The following is a 20,668-nucleotide window of genomic DNA, read 5'->3' as shown; positions in this document are numbered from 1 at the left end:
GTTGAATAATATTGGCATGGAACAATCAAAAATTATAGATACGACGGAGACTTATCAGCATCCCCAAGCTTAATTCCTGCTCGTCCTCGAGTAGGTAAATGATAAAAAAGATAATTTTTGATGTGGAATGCTACCTAGCATAATCTTTATCATATGTCTAATCATGGCATGATTATTAAGACACGAGTGATTCAAAGCAATAGTCTATCATTTGACATAAAAATAATAATACTTTGAGCGTACTAATAAAGCAATCATGTCTTTTCAAAACAAGGCCAAAGCAAGCTTATCCCTACAAAATCATATAGTTTGGCCATGCTTCATTTTCGTCACACAAAATGCTCCCATCATGCACAACCCCGATGACAAGCCGAGCAATTGGTTCATACTTTTTAACGCGCTTCAGCTTTTTCAACCCTCACGCAATACATGAGCGTAAGCCATGGATATAGCACTATGGGTGGAATAGAATATAATGATGGAGGTTATGTGAAGAAGACAAAAAGGAGAAAGTCTCACATCGACGCGGCTAATCAACAGGCTATGGAGGTGCCCATCAATTGATGTCAATGCGATGAGTAGGGATTGTCATGCAACGGATGCAATAGAGCTATAAGTGTATGAAAGCTCAACAAAAGAAACTAAGTGGGTGTGCATCCAACTTGCTTGCTCATGAAGACCTAGGGCATTTGAGGAAGCCCATCGTTGGAATATACAAGCCAAGTTCTATAATGAAAATTCCCACTAGTATATGAAAGTGATAACATAGGAGACAATCTATATGAAGAACATGGTGCTACTTTGAAGCACAAGTGTGAAAAAAGGATAGTAACATTGCCCCTTTTCTTTTTTTCTTTTTTTTTTCTTTTTTTTTCTTTTTTTATGGGGCAATGTTCTATAATGATGATCATCACACTTTTATTTACTTACAACTCGATATTACAACTTGATACTGGAACAAAGATATGACTCTATATGAATGCTTCCGGCGGTATACCGGGATGTGCAATGATCTAGCGTAGCAATGACATCAAAAACGGACAAGCCATGAAAACATCATGCTAGCTATCTTACGATCATGCAAAGCAATATGACAATGAATGCTCAAGTCATGTATATGATGATGATGAAAGTTGCATGGCAATATATCTCAAAATGACTATGAAAATACCATGATAGGTAGGTATGGTGGCTGTTTTGAGGAAGATATAAAGAGGCTTATGTGTGACTAGTCGTCGACCCATGCATTCGCACGGGCTAGTGTATATTTTAGTTTGATTTTCTGTTTTGTTTGAATTCAAATGTTTATTTCTTTTATACATGTTCCCATTCCATATTTTCATTTATCAATTTTGCATGTTCACATGTAAATAAAATAAAATTATATATTCACGTGCCATATCGTGAAAAATATATATTCGCAAGTTTGGCAATATGCTACAACATTTGGTTAACTGTACGAAATGGCTATTATATATAACATGAGTGTATATCATATTTACTATAAGTATAAAAATTGGAAAATAAATATCTAGATTCATAGTGTTACATCGGAGTGGCGTTTTTGCAAACCGTTAAATCCTAGCTGTTAAAGGCCAATGATATATAGGTATATGCATTAGCACTTCGGTCAACAATAATATCATATAATATATCCTTGCTAAAATTATGGTTGGTTTACGCTATGCTACTAATTTACTTTAGCTTTCTTGAGGTGCAATTCATACTACTCAGAGTTTAGAATGAGATATCTTCATTTTCTTTAATAACTATCTTCAATGGAGATGTTAGATCAACTGATTAGATGAAAACGGTCATTGTAGAAACCTTAGTTTGTGATATCGCTACACCTAATTCCAGTATCTAGACGTCAACACGTGCGGCTGTACGGGCTAGCATGAAAAAACACATAATAGTGACATTTTTAGTATGTTCATTTTACAAATTCTTTCCATAATGATATAGAAAAATATCCAAATTAGTATTATCCAGCCATATTTAGTTCTCAACTCCTTCGAACTTTCCATAGGACAAAATACTATATTCTTTGAATAAGTTCCTTATTGCATGCATTATATGTTGTAATTTGGTGGTGTAGTAATAAGATATAAAAGAAAATGAGTTGAGGGACAACAGATGTTCGAATAACGACCTTTGAAGTATATATAGTACTCCCTCCATCCGAAAATACTTGTCGGAGAAATGAATGTATCTAGATGTATTTTAGTTCTACATACATCCATTTTTATCCATTTCTTCGACAAGTATTTCCGGACGGAGGGAGTACTATGTACAAACCGAAAGAAATAAGAGCTATACTATAGTATCCGAAATCAAGACCAACCTGCCAACTTATCAGTTAGATGTTCATTGGAATTGAGGAAAAAAGTGGTCCCCACAATCTAATACTAAAATTGAAATATTATACTTTAAACAAATGACATGAAAATAAAATACTGGTTAAAAATATGTAGCAGTTTTTCACGATTATTCGAATTGAATTAGAAACTCGTAATTAGGCATTTTACATATTCATATGATTTCAAACCAGCATTACCTCGGGACTTCTTTTATTTCTTAGCAATCAGTTATATAGTACAACATTTTTTTTTGCCGTTCAACATGAGTAATTGGCTATCTTGATAGAAGTTATATAGTATTCTTTTTGCCTTCTTAGATTCCGTGGTATTGTTTTTTGGTTGATACACCATTGGAGATCTAACATGTATAGTTCTACTTCCAAAAAAATACATGTATAGTTATCTTTTGTCATAGCTAGTTATAATTGTGAACATTCAAACAAAGTGTAGTGCAATTTTATTTGTTCTGCACTTCTGCTTAGCAGCTTTAATAGTTTCTTATTTTGAACCGAGAACAATTCCATTCCACAAATGGCAAGATCAGATAAGTGCCGAAAAACGGAAAGATGTGGTATGATGTTGCATTAGATGGCATGTAACACATGTTTGATCACATCGACAATGTATATCTCAGAGATGCTAATTAATCTCTTCTCATAATAATGACAAAAACATATAATAGTAGGAACATATTACTCACTCGTACAAAAATATAAGAAGTTTTAGGTCACTACTTTAGTGATCTATAAAACGTCTTATATTTATTTACTGGGGGAGTGCACTATATATGCAAAGATCATAGTGTCATACGTTTAGACGGAAATGTTGTAGTAACATCCCTTCTAACATGTGACTTGGGTCGCCACTACCAGTTACATGAAAAATGATGCACGACCTTGTAAATTACCACCAAATCCTCCCAGCGAGTGTAGTTTCTTCCTTCCAACCAAAAATCTGGCCCCATTAAAAAACTGGTTTACAATCTATAAAGTAAAACAAAAGAACTGATTAGTAAAGATTAGCTTAATTTTTAAAAATATAGATTTTGGTCCTTTTATTAAAGTCTGGCTACCAAAGTAGCAATGCACGAACTATATGTCATAGTTATATCAGCGGTACTTGCTTAAAAAAAGATACATATATCAATGATATCCTTTCCATAGCTTTTCTCAAAATGGATGCAACAGTGGGAAGCAAGAGGCGCATGCCATGAAGATTTAATTTTACATCAGTGACAATAGCAAGCTATAATCGGTAGGAGAAAGCACGCATGATCCTTTCTGGTACAAACATCATGTTGGCGTAAATTACATTGGCATGGACGACTTCGAGTCCAATGATTCTAAAGAGTTCTTCTACAGCATTAGATATGTACGAAATACATATAGAATGAATGCATGCAGTCTGAAGAGAATATGATTAATTAGTGTTCTATGTTATATCAGACTTGCAGTGAGATGTACAAATTAGGCATAAAATGTGTTAGTTTCCACCAGAAACACATGTATAGATAAATATTCTACATTAGGATGAAATTTATACAAAACTCCTGCATTCCTCCGAGCAGGTAACAAAATTGGTTGGCTGCCACGGGCTTTACTCATTTTGTCTGTTCTTCACAAACGAAAATAATAGTCTGGAGTACAGATTTATCATAGTACACACCTTTATCCACTGGATGCACCATTGTGATTAGAAAATACATGTCCTTTACTTTACTTAAAAAATTATGTTGTCAACAAAAGGCAAGCATGCATAAGCACTTCATGATTTTTGTACAAATTACATACTGGAAGCGAAACAATTTTCGATGAATTAAAGAAAAAGCTCTGTGGTTTCTCTATATTATGCAATGGGAGCTCGACAAATACCTTACTAGATTATTAAGATGCTATCATGTTTCTCTACAATCTAGCTACATTGGAACACCAGAAGTAATTTCACTTGTGAGAAGTTTATTCTGCAAAGGCATGAGATGTATTCTGTATAAGAAGTTAAGGACACATAGTAAATTGCCAATTAATTAGTACTGATCCCTTTGTAGTATACATTTAAGGAAAAACTTGCCCGGACATAAAATGCATTTGATTCTTGGAAGTGGCGCTACCTTACTACAATATGTTACAAAATAGGCATACTTCCATTTTCTGTAATTTACTGAGCGCCACATTAGAATGCTCTGTACACAATGATTATGATCAACTTCAGTTATAAAAATCACTGTGATATGCACTATCAATATGAAACTAACTCTGTATGATATTCAGAGCATCATATTAAGGGCTTGAATTTACTAAATGGCAAAAATGATAGATTAAAACTACCCGTGCGCTGATACAGAACATATACATCACAGCCAACTCTTGCAGATCATATCTAATGAACTGCCGAATTAATATAAATGTGTGTTGTTTGTCAAAGCTGACATGTTTTCGTTCATAGTAAACTTGGTATATCCATCTCTAAACTTGCATACTACATGCCTAACTGTTGCAGTCACCAAGATTTCAATTTAATTTCTCGGGTTTCATTTGGACCTGCTGTTAGTAGTGTGACCAGCAGTGTGATTTTGTGGCTTATATAACCTTTGGAATGATAGAATGATAAGAAAAATTTGCAGGTGAAGTACATTCGTACTATGTTTAATTTGGATTTATCTTTTCCAGTAAAATGGCTTTCTTCCACTGAATTATTAATCCGACAATCATACCATAATCATCAATCATCATTATTGGTTTCACTCTTGTTTGCAAACTTTGCAGACTATCCGTATATGGCAAGTTAATGACCATAGAAGCTATGGTTGGAGGAACACAGTAAAAGATCACGACGGAAGTATAAAGCCCAAAACACGTGCTCTTCTAAACAAAATTTGAAACATAATAGCTTGCTACTTTACTCATGGTTTGGCATGTGGATTGTACAATGGTGTACCTCAGGTGGAGCACTGGCGGTCGGTGTTCCGTCGAAGTTGTACATATTGTTCTAGAGAAATGGTAGAACAGCGAGACTGGATACTTCCATATAGGGGCTTGAGGCCATCGCTTATGTGGCAAAGAGAGCGTTCCATGTGGAGTCCATGCCCGACACCCATTACTGACATGCTTAAGCAGGACATAACATCCGAGTCGGCGACGCCCTCCATTTTTGCAGCCCCCATAGGCACCTTAACTTGCTATATAGCCACAAGGCATGCATGCTATACATGTACAATTTTATTAATAAACAGCTACAGAGATAAAATAGTTCATCTATGGGGGAGCGAGTACCTGTGGTGAGTGCCAACCACATCAATAACAACAAAACGATCATATTGTTGTTATTGTCTCAACGAAGTATTGCTTGTCTCTGGTGGCTTGATATGCTAGATATATACTCCAAGTATCTGCACAATGGTGCCATGCATCTCAGTATCCACATGGAAAACCACTGTAGACGACTATCAGATTTGATGACATTAGTTATGAAGAGAGAAGAAATATGATTGAAGCTGTTGATACAGGCCGTGAGTTGCGACTCACATGGCACGAAGACACAGGCGCGTAGTAGCGAAACTGACATCCCAATCATGTTCCGGCTAGATGTGCCAGTACATATATACGTAAGCACATCCATATAAACTAAAAGAGAAGTATTTCTTCCAGCACCTAGCACACGCATGTGAGATTCAATTGATGGCAATAGATTCTTGATCATACAGGCCTTCATATTCACGAAGCTCGACTTGAACATATATATACACGTACATGTACAAACCTCCTAATCCAGCATGTACAACCGGCACCCGGCATGGATTGGGGCGTCACCACGGTGAAGAACGCCGGAGCGCAGCGGAGGTCGGGGAAGGAAGTGGGTCGAAGGAGCTTCTCCCGAGGTTAGGGTGGTGAGGACGCAGGACCATCAGCAGAGATCGAGATGGGAGCAGAGATCGAGATGGGGGGAGAGCCGCCGTAGGTCGGGGTAGAGAAGGCGCAGGACCACCGCAGAGGTAGGGGTGGGAGGTGGCGGCGGAGATCGAGGTTGGCGTGGCGGAGCTTCGGGAGGAGCGAGGAAAAATAACACTTTGGGGAGGAGGCGGAGATGAAGATGGCTGGATGGCTTTTGGGCCATACAATGGGCTAACCCCACGCAGGAGGCACATGACCGTGATTAGATTTTTCTCACCATGAATAGATTGTTTAGTCAATCTACACCATAATAATTCAGTCCCACCAAATTAACGGCTGATGATTTTTAATTAACATGATAATTTTTAGGGAGTCTGTAATTAGTATAGGTATAGATAGATAGATAGATAGATAGATAGATAGAGTGTATCATATCACGGTGTTTGGATGCACCGCCGAAGTTTGCACCAACTCTCGAGGTGAGAAAGGGCAATGCACGGTATCAAAGAGGCTAGCAATGATGGAAAGGTAAAAGTGCGTATAATACATGGACTCACATTAATCATAAAGAACTCATATACTTATTGCAAAAGTTTATTAGCCCTCGAAGCAAAGTACTACTACGCATGCCCCTAGAGGGATAGATTGGTAGGAAAAGACCATCGCTCGTCCCCGACCACCACTCATAAGGAAGACAATCAAAGAAACACCCCATGCTTCAAATTTGTCACACAACGGTTACCATACGTGCATGCTACGGGACTTACAAACCTCAAGACAAGTGTCTCTACAATCCACAACCACCCACTAGCATGACTCTAATATCACCATCTTTATATCGCAAAGCTATTGCAAGGAATCAAACATATCATATTCAGCGATCTACAAGTTTATGTAGGATTTTACGACTAACCATGTGAATGGCCAATTCCTGTCATCTCTCTAAATAGATATAAGTGAAGTAAGAGAGTTTAATTCTTTCTACAAAATATATGCCCACGCTCTAACAAATATAAGTGAAGCAAAAGAGCATTCTACAAATGGCGGTTTTCTATGTGAAGAGAAACAGGCAATCCAAACTTCAAATGATATAAGCGAAGCACGTGAAGCATTCTATAAAGCCATACTCAAAAGATTTAAGTGAAGTGCAATGAGCATTCTATAAATCAACCAAGGACTATCTCATACCAGCATGATGCATAAAAGAAAAATGAAAACTAAATGCAAAAGACGCTTCAAGACTTACACATAATGCATAAACGAAACGAATACGGAAACATACCGATACTTGTTGAAGAAAGAGGGGATGCCTTCCGGGGCATCCCCAAGCTTAGACGCTCGAGTCTCCTTGAATATTTACTTGGGGTGCCTCGGGCATCCCCAAGCTTGAGCTCTTGCCTCTCTTCCTTTTCCTCATATCGATACCTCCTCGTTTAGACACTTCATCCACACAAAACTTCAACAGAAAACTCGGTAAGATCCGTTAGTATAATAAAGAAAATCACCACTCTAAGTACTGTAGCAAACCAATTCATACTCTGTTTTTGCATTGTGTCTACTGTAACATAGCTTTTTCATGGCTTAATCCACTAATATAAATTGATAGATTCATCAAAACAAGCAAACTATGCATCAAAAACAGAATCTGTCAAAAACAGAACAGTCTGAAGCAATCTGAACATCCACCATACTTCTGATACCCCACAAATTCTACCAAAATTGGGACAAATAAACAAGTTGTATAGCAAGACAGTGCAAAAGGAATCAGAACCAATTGACATTCCAGTTAAAAATGTAAAATCGCGCACTACAGCCAAAGTTTCTGTCCTGCACCGTACAAACCAACAAGCATTGTAAACATCCTAAAGGCAAACCTTAGCACATTATTTTTATAATACAATGGAATTGTACAAGGGGATAATTATTTTTGATGAAAATTTTCCGTAATTAAGATTCACAAAGTTTTCGTGAGCATGAACAAAGTTCAAAGAGCTCTCCCACTTCAACAATGCTTGTCTCTTTCACTTTCACTTTCCTTTTTGAAAAGTTTTAGGTTTCCCTTTTTATTTTTTTGTTTTTAAACTATATAAAAGCACTCAACAGAAATAAATGACTCTTTAAAACTTCCAGTTGTCTCCCTGGCAGCGCTTTCTTTAAAGCCATTAAGCTAGGCATATAGTGCTCAAGTAATGAATCCACCCGGATCCCAAGGTATATCAAAGCCAATTTTAATTAACAATGATTTGTAATTTAGTAGTGAGCACAAAGTAACATATATAAAGCAATGACGAAGTCTAACTCTCTTCCTATGCATTGGCATGTCATAATAGAACAATTCATGCACAGCTAGTAAAGGCCAATGCATAGTATAAGCGGTTTCTTGCAATTCTATTGTCTTAGAAACATAGAGAGGTGAAGACATAGTTCCTCTCTCATAATAATTGCAAGTAGGAGCAGCAAGCACATGCATATTATATCTATCAAAATCATCATGTGCAATGGTAAAAGACAACCCATCAATGTAATCCTTACTAAGCACAAACTTCTCCGATGTAGTGTAGTTTGGAGAATTCAAAAAGATAATAGGACTATCATGCATGGGTGCAATAGCAACAATTTCATGTTTAACATAAGGAACTATAGCAAGTTCATCTCCATAAGCATAATTCATATTGTCATCTTGGCCACAAGCATAGCAAGCATCATCAAAAAGGGATATTTCAAACAAATTCAAGGGATCATAGCAATCATCCTTCGGTAATCACGAAGGGAAATTAAATAATGTATGAGTTGGAGGGTTACTTTCATTAGAAGGTGGGCACAGGTAGCTAGTCCGCTCTTCCTCTTTTTGTTCTTCGCTCTCCTCATCATCTTTTTCATCCAATGAGCTCATTGTTTCATCAATTTCTTCTTCCGTAGCTTCCTGCAAAATATTAGTCTCTTCTTGGACAGCGGAGAAGTCCTCAATATATGGTTTGACATAGGCATTAGAAGCATAATTATCATAACAATATTGAAATATGGCAAAATTTTCAGATTTATAAAGAGTAGCATCATACTTTTCAATCAAAGAGGCAATCTCATAAGCACCTTTAAAAGCAACAAATTCTTCAATTTGTTGAACATCATAGTAATTGTAAACACCCTTAGCATACGAAGATACGATTCCATTATCATTAAACAAGAATTGATAGGGTAGGTGTTTCTTAGGGTCTTCAGAACAACAAGTAAACTCATATATTTCACATAAATTCCAAGCATAGCATTGCAAACGTTGAATTTGATCCCATAATAGTTTCCCTTTTTCAGATATACGGTGTCGCACAAAACAAGCATGCTCATCTAAAGATTTGCCCTCAACTAAACTAGTGGGGGTTTCAGCACGAGCACAAAGGGATCGAAGATGATCCAAGTAAAAAGCTTCAGGAGTGTGATAGATTTTGAGTGGTTCTTCAACCACTGGTTCAGTAGGTACAACTAATTTTTTTGGTATTTTGCGTTTCCTACCCATAGATAAAGATAGAAAACAACTAAGAACAACAAATAAAAAATACTTAGTGATAAAGCAAACAAGCACACATGAGAATATTCACCCCACGCTATGACTCCCCGGCAACGGCGCCAGAAAAAGGTCTTGATAACTCGCAAGTATACGGGATAGTTGTAGCCTATTTCGATAAGTAAGAGTGTCGAACCCAACCAGGAGCTAAAGGTAGAACAAATACTCTCTCAAGTCCTATCGGCCACTGATACGACTCTACGCACGCTTGACGTTCACTTTACCTAGAACAAGTATGAAACTAGAAGTACTTTGTAGGTGTTGATGGATAGGTTTGCAACATAATAAAGAGCACGTAAATAAAAGCTAGGGGCTATTTACATAAAGATGCAATAAAGTAAATATAGCGAGTGTGGAAAAGTGGTGGTAGGAGTTGTGAAATTGTCCCTAAGCAATTGACTACGTTACTAGACCGGTAATCACTATTGCAATTCTATTTGAGGGAGAGGCATAAGCTAACATACTTTCTCTACTTGGATCATATGCACTTATGATTGTAACTCTAGCAAGCATCCGCAACTACTAAAGATTCATTAAGGTAAAACCCAACCATAGCATTAAAGCATCAAGTCCCCTTTATCCCATACACAACAATCCCCTTACTCGGGTTTGTGTTTCAGTCACTCACGCAACCCACTATAAGCGAATCATGAACGCATTGCAACACCCTACAGCGGGAATCCCTCACGCTTGCGCTACATGGAGGGCACCATAGGACAGCACCAATAATAAAACATGCAACTCAAACCAATCATAGCAATTCATCAATCACCGATAGGACAATGGAAATCTACTCAGACATCATAGGATGGCAACACATCATTGGATAATAATATGAAGCATAAAGCACCATGTTCAAGTAGAGGGTACAACGGGTTGCGGGAGAGTGGACCGCTGAATATAGATGGGGGAAGGTTATGGAGATGTTGGTGAAGATAGCAGAGGTGATGATGGCCCCCCGGCGGTGTTCCGGCGCCACCGAAAGCAAGGGGGAGAGAGCCCCCCTTCTTATTCTTCTTCTTCCTTGACCTTCTCCCTAGATGGGAGAAGGGTTTCCCCTCTGGTCCTTGGCTCCCATGGCGTGGGAGGGGCGAGAGCCCCTCCGAGATTGGATCTATCTCTCTGTTTCTGCGTTCTGGAATCCTTCCCCTTCACCGTTTCTTTTATATCTGGAGATCCGTAACTCCGATTGGGGTGAATCTTTCGCCCAGATTTTTCTCGTAAAATTAGCTTTCTTGCAGCAAAAGAAGAGCATCAACCGCCTTACGGGTGGCCCATGAGAGTCCAGGGCGCACCCAGGGGGGAGGGCGTGCCCCCTTGTCTCGTGGCCACCCCGAACACCGTTTCGCGTTGATTCTTCCTACGAAAAATCCCAAATATTCCAAAATAATTCTCCATCCGTTTTTATCCCGTTTGGATTCTGTTTGATATTGGGTTTCTGCGAAACAAAAAACATGCAACAGACAGGAACTGGCACTGGGCACTGGATCAATATGTTAGTCCCAAAAAATAGTATAAAAAGTTGCCAAAAGTATATAAAAGTTGAATAATATTGGCATGGAACAATCAAAAATTATAGATACGACGGAGACGTATCAATGGGCAGTACGGAAAGCCTGCTGTAACTGATCCCATGTGACAGTGTCGATAGGATAAGTGGCTGTGAAATTCTCCCACCATGATGATGCGGGTCCATCAAGCTGATGTGCGGCAAAACGCACCTTCTCCGCATCTGTGCATCCTGCAGTGGTCAACTCCCTTCCCATCTTGCGGAGCCAATCATCTGCAACTATCGGCTCGGTGCTACTGGAGAACACCGGCGGATTCAACCTCAAGAAATGGGCTAAGTGATCAACAAGTGGTGGTGGTGGTGGGTTATTGTTGTTGTTGTTATTCCCCTAATTCTGATTCTGGACTAGTATTTGCATCAATGCATTCTGCTGCTGGATCAACTGAGTGAGCTCCGCTGGGAAAGCAAATCCATTGTCACGTCTCGGGGGCATCTGAGGGTTTAGAATAGATGAGAATATAGAATAGAATGAGGTCTAGAGAGAAAACACTACCCATATGCACATGAGACAAATTTCAATCAATATCACTTCAATCAATTCAAACAAGGGCATACAACGGTCTAACTATCATTACAAAAGTGCTCGGACTATACTATATACATGGGGAAATGGTACTACTATCATGGTGGTCGACTAGAAAAACTGCTCGGTCGAAGACTCCGTGATATCTTCTCCACCTTCATCAACATAGTCATCATCGCTATCGTCTGGGTCCAAGTCGGTGTCGTCGATGATGATGTAGTTCTCCGGGCAAGTGCAATCATCGTCTTCTCCTCCTGTCGCGGGAAATCCCATGAATACTTTTAGCTTCTTCTTCAGATCATCATTCTTCTCCACAAGCGTTGCTATTTCCTCCTCATACCCATCACATGTAGACTTAAGTTCTTCTTCCAGCTCCGTGATCTTGGTCATAGCCTTCTTCAGGTCTATCATGCCTGCGCACATCTGGTTCTCCTGGCGACGAATGTGCTGGTTTAACTCCTGGATGAAAGCTGCAATTGATCTATCCTTCCTGGTGCTGATCATCTCACATTGATCATCTCGGCGCCCACAAATCTGGTAAATGGTATCCTTGAGATCCTTGTGGTAAACTTCTCCAATGCGTCCCATGGTGATGTGAGCTGCCATGCTCTTTCCTAGACTCCAGGTTGGTGCATGAAAGGAAAACTCTATGGGCTCAGTGACGGGCATGAACGTCCTTCCTGGAACTTGAACTTGAATCATCCAGCGCTCCTCTTCTGGTAAAGTGGCAATGTAGGTCCCGGTGAAGCTTGGTACTCCGATGTTCAGGTATCTAGTGACTTCCTTCAAGTGGCGTCCAAAGGGTGTATCTTCATCCGGTTGCGTGAACTTGTTCCTTGCATCCACCATCCTAACAGAGTAGAAAAGATGAGGAGTCAGAAATGAGAAGAGAGTAGTGATCTAGGGCTTTAGCTTAATGGTCATGTCCTATAGTCAGCGTGTGCTTTGATACCATCTTGTAGCGACCAGACCTCAAACAGTCTGATCTCTGTGCTTTAGTGTCATCCCTGGATCAGTAATGCTGACACACACAGTACTTGAAGGATTTATAACAGAGTAGCAATTACACACTTATTACATCAAATGTCGCAAAATAGAACTTATTACAATAAATATGGCTTAAGGCCATCTAATAACGATAACAGCGGAAGGCTTGGAAGATAAGTGAGTCCATAAACTCCAACGGCATCACTGAGTATAAGACCACAACCTAAGGCACCTTACTCGTTGTCTGAAAAGTCTGCAACATGAACGTTGCAGCCCGAAAACGGGTCAGCACATGGAATATGCTGGCAATGTAACACATAGAGAGTAATGAAAGAATAATGCTATACTACATGCATATTTGGTTGGTGGATAGCTCTATGGTTACAGTTTTGCATAAAGCCAATTTTCCCTACTGCAAAGGAATAAATTTTATTTAACTATCATGGTGGTTGTTAAACATTGAGAAGGTTCACCCAACTCAATCCCAATCAAGCATCATCATTAAACCCAACAAAATTAATTAAAGTAACATGATGAGATTCACATGATAATCCAAGTACTAGATACTCAAAACGTCCATAATCGGGGACATGGCTAACCATGATTAGTTTATACACTCTGCAGAGGTTTGCGCACTTTTCCCCGCAAGACTCGACCTCCTCCGTTGGGATTCTCGCACTATAGGGTGTTTCAGAAACGGATGACCGAGACATAGTCTTTCAGAAGCGTTTGCACCTTACGATGGGTAGATCGTTACACCTACTTTCCCCTACATCTGCTAGTCTACCACTATAAAAGTTCACACGACTTAATCAACTATGCTAGAGCCCATAGTAGCTTGCGGCTGCACATGGAAGTTTCTAGCATGAATAATCTCATGATCCCTTTGAGCCTGGGTGGCGGTCCATAAAGAAAATAACATGCAATCACTGGAACCCCAGGTGCCTCAATCCACCCAGATGTGTATTAAAGTTGCCACCTCAAATAAACCATCAATTAACAATCTCACATCTGTCATGGATACACTCGCCCAATCCACGTCTACTAGCATAGCATAGCAATATAAGCAAACATAGAAGTAACTCCCAAAGGTTTGATAATAAAACAGGATATAGGCACTACCTCAACTACTTCCCAACCCACATATTAATCAGATCCTAATCATGCAATTGTTTGAGGATTGATCTAATGCAATAAAACTGGGTAGTAAAGAGGTATGATCAAAGTGTTACTTGCCTTGCTGGTGATCCGTGAAACCTAGAGATTCAAAGTAGCAAGCGACGCACTCCGGGTACTCTATCACAAACAAACAAGCAGACAATAAGCACTCATCTAATGCACAGGTAAAACACAAATAAGAGATCTAACCAGAAAGTTCAACTTAAGAACTCCGGTTTGCAAAAAGAATCAAATCAAACGAAGCAACAAAACTCAAACGGCGAAAGAAACAAGCTTCGTGTTACTAATCTGGACCTAGGTCAAATTTTACAGTAGCAAAAACTTGTTTGAGTTGGTTAAACGGATAGAGGGTTTCGAGACGAAACTCCATGCGCTTGTATCGCCTGATTCCGATAAATGAGCGAAAAGTTATACTAAAACGAAAATCGGATCCGAAATCGCGATCAAAAATAATCGCGGAAAATCCGAGAAAAAGAAAAACGGACGAACAGGCTAACGAACGAACGTTCGCTGTCTGCGGCTAAACAACGAAAACCGTTCGTTAAAATGAACGTACGGACGAACGTCCGCTAAATAGACTAAACCGGAAAAAAGATAAACCGATCTAAATAAAAAAACGACCACGGTCTTTTAAAAAAACCGGTCGTTAAACGGCGAAAACCGGCGCCGGCGGCGGTTACCTCGGGGTTGGGGTCCGGCGGGGCGGCGGCGAGCTCCGGCGGGTCCGGCGTCGGCGGCGGCGAGGGGATCCGGCGGCGGGTGGCGTCGGCGCGCGGCGTTAGGGTTAGGGCGGGGCTGGGCGGCTCGGGCTAGGCTCCCCCGGCTTATAAAGGCCGGTCGGGCTAGAGTCCAGGTCGGGTACGGTCCGGCTAGGTCGGTTGACTTTAAAAAAAATACGCTCAGAAAATAAATTAAAAGAAATACTAAACAGACTCAAAAAAATCCGAAATAAATTTTCCCCGACTTCTGAAATCAAGCCGGACAAGATGAATATTTATTTGGGGCCTAAATGCAATTTTGAAAAACGCGCATTTTTCCTAAATTCAAATAAAATAGCGATAAACTCCAAAATGAAATCATATTTGATTTTATTATTAAATCCTCAATATTTATTTATTTTGGGAAACTCATTTTATTCCCTCTCTCATATTTTTATAATAGAAATAATTGCAGATAAAATAAATAAAATCAAATGACCCTATTTTCAAAATTTGAGAAAACTCGAATATGAAAATAACGAAATCCCCAACTCTCTCCGTGGGTCCTTGAGTTGCGTAGAATTTCTAGGATCAAGCCAAAATGCAATAAAATATGATATGCAAATGATGATCTATGTATAACATTCCAAATTGAAAATTTGGGATGTTACACGCATCCATTGCAATGCTTCTAGAGCCACCAAGCAGACAACAGAAGAGAAGAGGGCCCCTTATGCAAGGTTGGGGGGCATGGTCGCGGGAGACCGCCAACCAGTCTGGAAAGTCAGCTCTGGACGAGGAAGGTGTGTCGTGGAACGACACCAGCATAGGATCTCATGCCACATCTGGCGGGAGAAGGACCACCCAACAAGGATGTGTTGCATGTCCTCAATCTCCTAGTTGCAAAGGATGCACCGGGCGGCATGGAAAGGCCCACGGGCCAGGCGGCTCGCATTCCAGCACCTATTTTGGAGAGCAAGCCAGATGAAGATCTTTATATGCAATGGTTTCCATGTCTTCCACGTGAGGCACCAATGCGGGGTCTGCATGGCAACCAGGAATATCGTGTCATTGCAGGAGCTAGCTAAATACTATCTGAAGGTACTCCACCGCTAGCGAAGCACGTGGGGGATATGAGAGGTTAGTGTGTCGGAGACAGTGCCACTGGCCGATGTAATGGACCATAGCGGTAAGGCCGCATGCACCTTGGGTGTCCCAGACCCAAGAGCAAAGGGGGAGGTCATCCTAGACCAAGAGAGTCTCACGACGACGGCGAGTAACCAGAGTAAAGAAGAGAGGAGCAAACTCAAAGGTTGACTTCCCATCAATCCAATGATCCACCTAGAAGAGACAGGAGTTGTCATCACCAATAGTCCAGGAATTAGAGGCTCAGAAGATCGCTTGGACCTCAGGGTCACAGGGTATGTGCAGGTGTCGCCAACGGCGAGAAGGGTCCGTCTTTTGAAGCATAATCCAGCAAGCTCACAAGACAATGCTTGAGCGCTAGAGATCTCAAATCCCAACACTGCAAAGAGAGGTCGGACGGCACATGCGTTGCCATTTGACGAGGCACTAGCCACCACGCATGTCCTTACGGCCGACCCAAAGGAAGCCACGGATGACGCGGTTCACCTACTTGAGGATCGACTAGGCGATAGTGATGAGGTAGTGAACCGGGATGTCACTGAGGATGTGTCTAGCTAGGCCAGTCGGTCAGCATAACAGAGCATAGATCCTAGTGGGAACTTTTCGGATGGAGAGCAGCAAACCAAGGTACTACAGCGGGAAGGTGGCAATGGGACACCTCAACTCTTTAGTCGGGACGGGGAGGTGCTTGTCTGAGCATTGAATTGGTGTGGTGAAGCACTTGGAGAAGTTAGTGTGGAGCCCCGAGACAGTCCCAAAGATGGGAATAAACTCGTGGATCGGCAGTATATCATGGATGTTTGGGTGGAAGAAGATGACAACACCATCGGCATATAGGGGCACACTAGATGCTGCATGACGGATCATGAGCCGCTGAAGGATCCCCGAGGAGACCACCCTCTTGATCAAAGAGTTTAGGATGTCGATGATGATCATGAACAACATGGGTGATAGGGGGATCACCCTGACGGAGGCCGCAGGCATAGGCAATGGGGTGGCATCCTGTTAATCAAAACTCGCGTAGAGGCCGATGAAAGGAGGATCGAGATCCACTCCCCCCACCGACAGTTGAAACCAAGGTGTCAAAGGGTCCCAGGGAGAAATGTCGATGAGACAGAGTCGAAGGTGCGATGATATCCAACTTGAGAAGCATGCAAGGCACCTTAAGATCAGGGAGAAGATGTGCATTCTACTGGACAAGAAGGAAGTTGTTCGGGATGCTTCCTCCAGTGATGAAGGCGCTTTGCTTGGTGAACACAAGAGAACTCAAACGTGGTTCTAGCCACAGGGAAAGGGCCTTCGCGAATAGCTTCACAAGAAGGTGAATGAGACTAATGGGACGAAGGTCAAAAAGAGACTCCCTGTCGGCTTTCTTGGTGATCAAGGTTGTTAGGACATTTCCTGCTTTAGTGTTTTGGTGATGATGACAACTCACTTTATGATCTAATCATGTGCCAAGTTCTTCAGGTACTCTCTCTTCTGGTACAAGATGATTAGACATTCCCTCTTGACGGAAAAGATCGAAGACGGTGGTTCCGACGTGTTTATTTCTTTGGTCGTAGGAATCGCATACTATTAAGAGGGAATCCACATCGGAAGGTATTGGGTGAATCAATGCACGTACACTTTCCTGTCCACCCAATGCTCCCTTCCGTTCGATGAGAAAGAGGTCCTCACTTCCTCCTACACAGTGGTGTTAATCCCGAGCGGTTGTACCGATGGGCATGGCGGTTGTACCGCCTGTCTGGCTCTAACAACACAACCACCACCCTTGGGGTGATACCCTGGGGTTGCGGTTCCCAGTTACATGCTCAGTGGTAGTACCGTTGCCCCTAGGCGGTGGTACCGCCACAGCTCAGGGAAAACCTAGGACTACTTCACGGGCGGTTGTACCGGCCGACCATCGGTCCAGCTTCTGTGGCGGGGCGGTTATTGGGTGGGGTTGTCCCAGTTACTCTCTATTAACCGGTACTACCGGTGCCCAGAGTTGTTCTATCACTCGGGACTTAGCCACCATCAGGACTCGGGCCAGGGTGTGTGCACCGGTGCAACTACCGCCCCTACAACTAGGGGTGATTCCCTTCTGGTTTGAAGCAGTTGTCGAGCGGTGGAGGAGCGGTTGGTCCGGTTACTTGTGTCAACCGGTACCACCGCCCAGCCCACCGGTTGTACCGCCCTATAGGGTTTCTACAGGGTACCCGTGAAATCCAGTTGTACTGGGCCATGAAGCAGTTGTACCGCTGCAGCATAAAACTGCTGTAATGGTTGGATTTGGGGGCACTATATAAAGTGGGGGTTCTTCCACCTACCACTTTACCTCTTACCCGTGTCTCTCCTCCATTAATTCCTATCAAGGTTTCTTGCCCGATCTCTCTCTCTAGCCACTCAAGCTTGTTGATTTGCTAGGGATTGAAGGAGAAGACCTAGATCTACACTTCCACCAAAGGAAATTTGATTTCCCCATACTTTCTTGTGTGGATTTTGTTACTCTTGGGTGTTTGGGCACCCTAGATGGAAGAGGTCCCTCGGAGCCACATTCCATTGTGGTGAAGCTCTGTGGTGGTGTTGGGAGCCTCCAATTCAGTTGTGGAGAGAGCCCCAACCTTGTTTGTAAAGGTCCGATTGCCGCCTTCAAGGGCACCACTAGTGGAATCACAGCATCTCGCATTGTGTGAGGGCGTGAGGAGAATACAGTGGCTCTAGTGGCTTCTTGGGGAGCATTGTGCCTCCACACCGCTCCAACGGAGACGTACTTCCTCTCAAAGGGAGGGAACTTCGGTAACACATCCTTGTCTCCGGCCCCTGACTCCACTTGTGGTTATCTCTTACCTTTACTTCGTGCAAGCTATTCTCGTGTTGTTTATCTTGCTTGATTGTGTTGTTGTATTTGCTAGCATCATATAGGTTGCCCACCTAGTTGCACATCTAGATAACCTATTTGTTGCTTAACCTAATTTGTTAAGAAAAGCTAAAATTTGGCAGTTGCCTATTCACCCCCCCTCTAGTCAACCATATCGATCCTTTCAATTGGTATCAGAGCCTTGTCTCTTTATTAAGGGTTTCACCACCCGAAGAGTATGGTTGCAGGAGAGGAGGAAGTGCCCAAGGCCGTGGAGTTGAAATCGATCACCCAAGATGACTTAAATGAAGCAATGGCTAAAATAATTACTTGAGGGGTTGAAATCTACCCCCGATCCATTGCTTGTGGTTAATCCCACCGCATCGGAGTCGGAGGCCAATTCCGGCAAGGAAATGGCTAAAGGTACTCAAGCCTCCTCCTGTCAAAACAAGAATGGGACAGGAACCTTTGCCTCGGTTCCCCCTCCCCCGGCCTATGGAGGATCGGTACCTACACCGCATATTAACAACCTTGGTCCTCCTCGTAAGCTTGTAAAAGGTGATTTCGCTAATTGGGTTTTTCGTATCAAGTCTCATTTGAATCACAGCTCAACAAATCTTTGGAGAATCATCAAGCAAGGTTTCTACCCACATGATCCAAACAATCTCATCCCAAGAGAAGAGGCGTACAATCAATACAATCACTCCGCATGGTTCATCCTTCAATCCGCAATCACTCCGCATGTGTTCCTCTGATCTGAACATTCAATCCAAAAAGACAAAACTTCAAAGGGTAAAGATTCAATTCATCACAACAAGAGTAAAGAGGGGAGAAACATCATATGATCCATATATGTTTAACAAAGCCCATGATACATCAAGATCGTGACATCTCAACACTACTAGGGAAAAGCCTAGCAACAGCGCGAGTTTTAGGCCTATCAGTAGCGCGAGACGATGCACTACTGATAAGGCGCTACAGCTAACGTATAGCAGTAGCGCCTGTCATCCCACGCTACTGCTATACATGGATAGCTGTAGCGCGCTTTAGAGAAGAGCACTGCTAATATTATCTGCAACACTTTTTACAGGGAAGCGCTACTGGTAAGGTGGCGCTACTGCTAAATTTTTCCCCTCGCTACTACTAGTTTTATTAGTTTTTTTCCTACATATTTGTTTTGTATTTGAATAGGCTTTATACAATAATCTTTAGCATATCATACACATACAAATGTAATCATAGCATATACATACAACTAGTCTTATCAAATCATGTCATCATCATAATCATCATCCAACACAAAGTGGTCTCTCGTCATCATCTCGAAAATAGCGATACAAGTCTCTATTACTTGCAAATACATCGTCATCCATCTAAACAATGATATACGCGAGAAGAGCTATCACTTTGAGTGAGAGCGGAACTATGCAGTACGTGAGTTCGTATCCCTCTCTCGCATTAGCGTGAACCTAAACTAACTACTGCCTGTCGCTCGGAAACTGGAAACCGGTACACCTGGGCCTGACACTCCGGCCACTCGTCGTATATATACTCTTAGCGTAGCACTTCTTCGCCATCGATGATCTCGGAGTAGGGTTCCTTGTCGATGATCCTTGCTTTCACCCTTGTTTTCCAGGCGGCTAACGCGTCGCTAAACTTGGTCATGGCATGTTTGTTTATCTTCTTCATTGCCGGGTCCTTATCTGGATCTTCATAATCCTTTTCATTCCGGCCCAGGAACAATCTGGTGAAACTTCTTTAGGAGGGAGGGCCTCATATTATCTATCTTCTATAGTTTCTCATCGTTGATGGTGGCGGTTGTCCGTACGATGCAGCCAATTTGATTGCCATAGCACTTGCACGCTTCCTCGGGCGCCTTTGGCTCAAAATTGCCATCGTCCACCTCCGTGACCACCAATC

The 20,668-nt window shown here is 41.8% G+C and overlaps 1 long non-coding RNA gene across 4 annotated transcripts; it reads right to left on the bottom strand.

Moving 5' to 3' along the window:
• Positions 1 to 2,975: 2,975 nt before the first annotated feature.
• LOC119341424 lies at positions 2,976 to 6,451 on the bottom strand. 4 transcript variants are annotated; one of them, XR_005165095.1, is made up of 5 exons: positions 6,107 to 6,451; positions 5,882 to 6,007; positions 5,630 to 5,799; positions 5,295 to 5,559; positions 2,976 to 3,343 (listed from the first exon to the last, which is right to left on the bottom strand). It is a non-coding gene; the product is annotated as an uncharacterized LOC119341424 (long non-coding RNA). The 4 variants fall into 4 exon arrangements; XR_005165094.1 differs by having other exon boundaries at positions 2,976 to 4,320; positions 5,630 to 5,745; XR_005165092.1 differs by having other exon boundaries at positions 5,630 to 5,745.
• Positions 6,452 to 20,668: the final 14,217 nt, after the last annotated feature.

Source organism: Triticum dicoccoides, chromosome 7B, assembly GCF_002162155.2.
Source record: "Triticum dicoccoides isolate Atlit2015 ecotype Zavitan chromosome 7B, WEW_v2.0, whole genome shotgun sequence".
In the NCBI taxonomy this organism is placed as follows: domain Eukaryota; kingdom Viridiplantae; phylum Streptophyta; class Magnoliopsida; order Poales; family Poaceae; genus Triticum; species Triticum dicoccoides.
The sequence above is the reverse complement of the archived record's forward strand: the minus strand, read 5'-3'. Positions and strand labels throughout refer to the sequence as shown.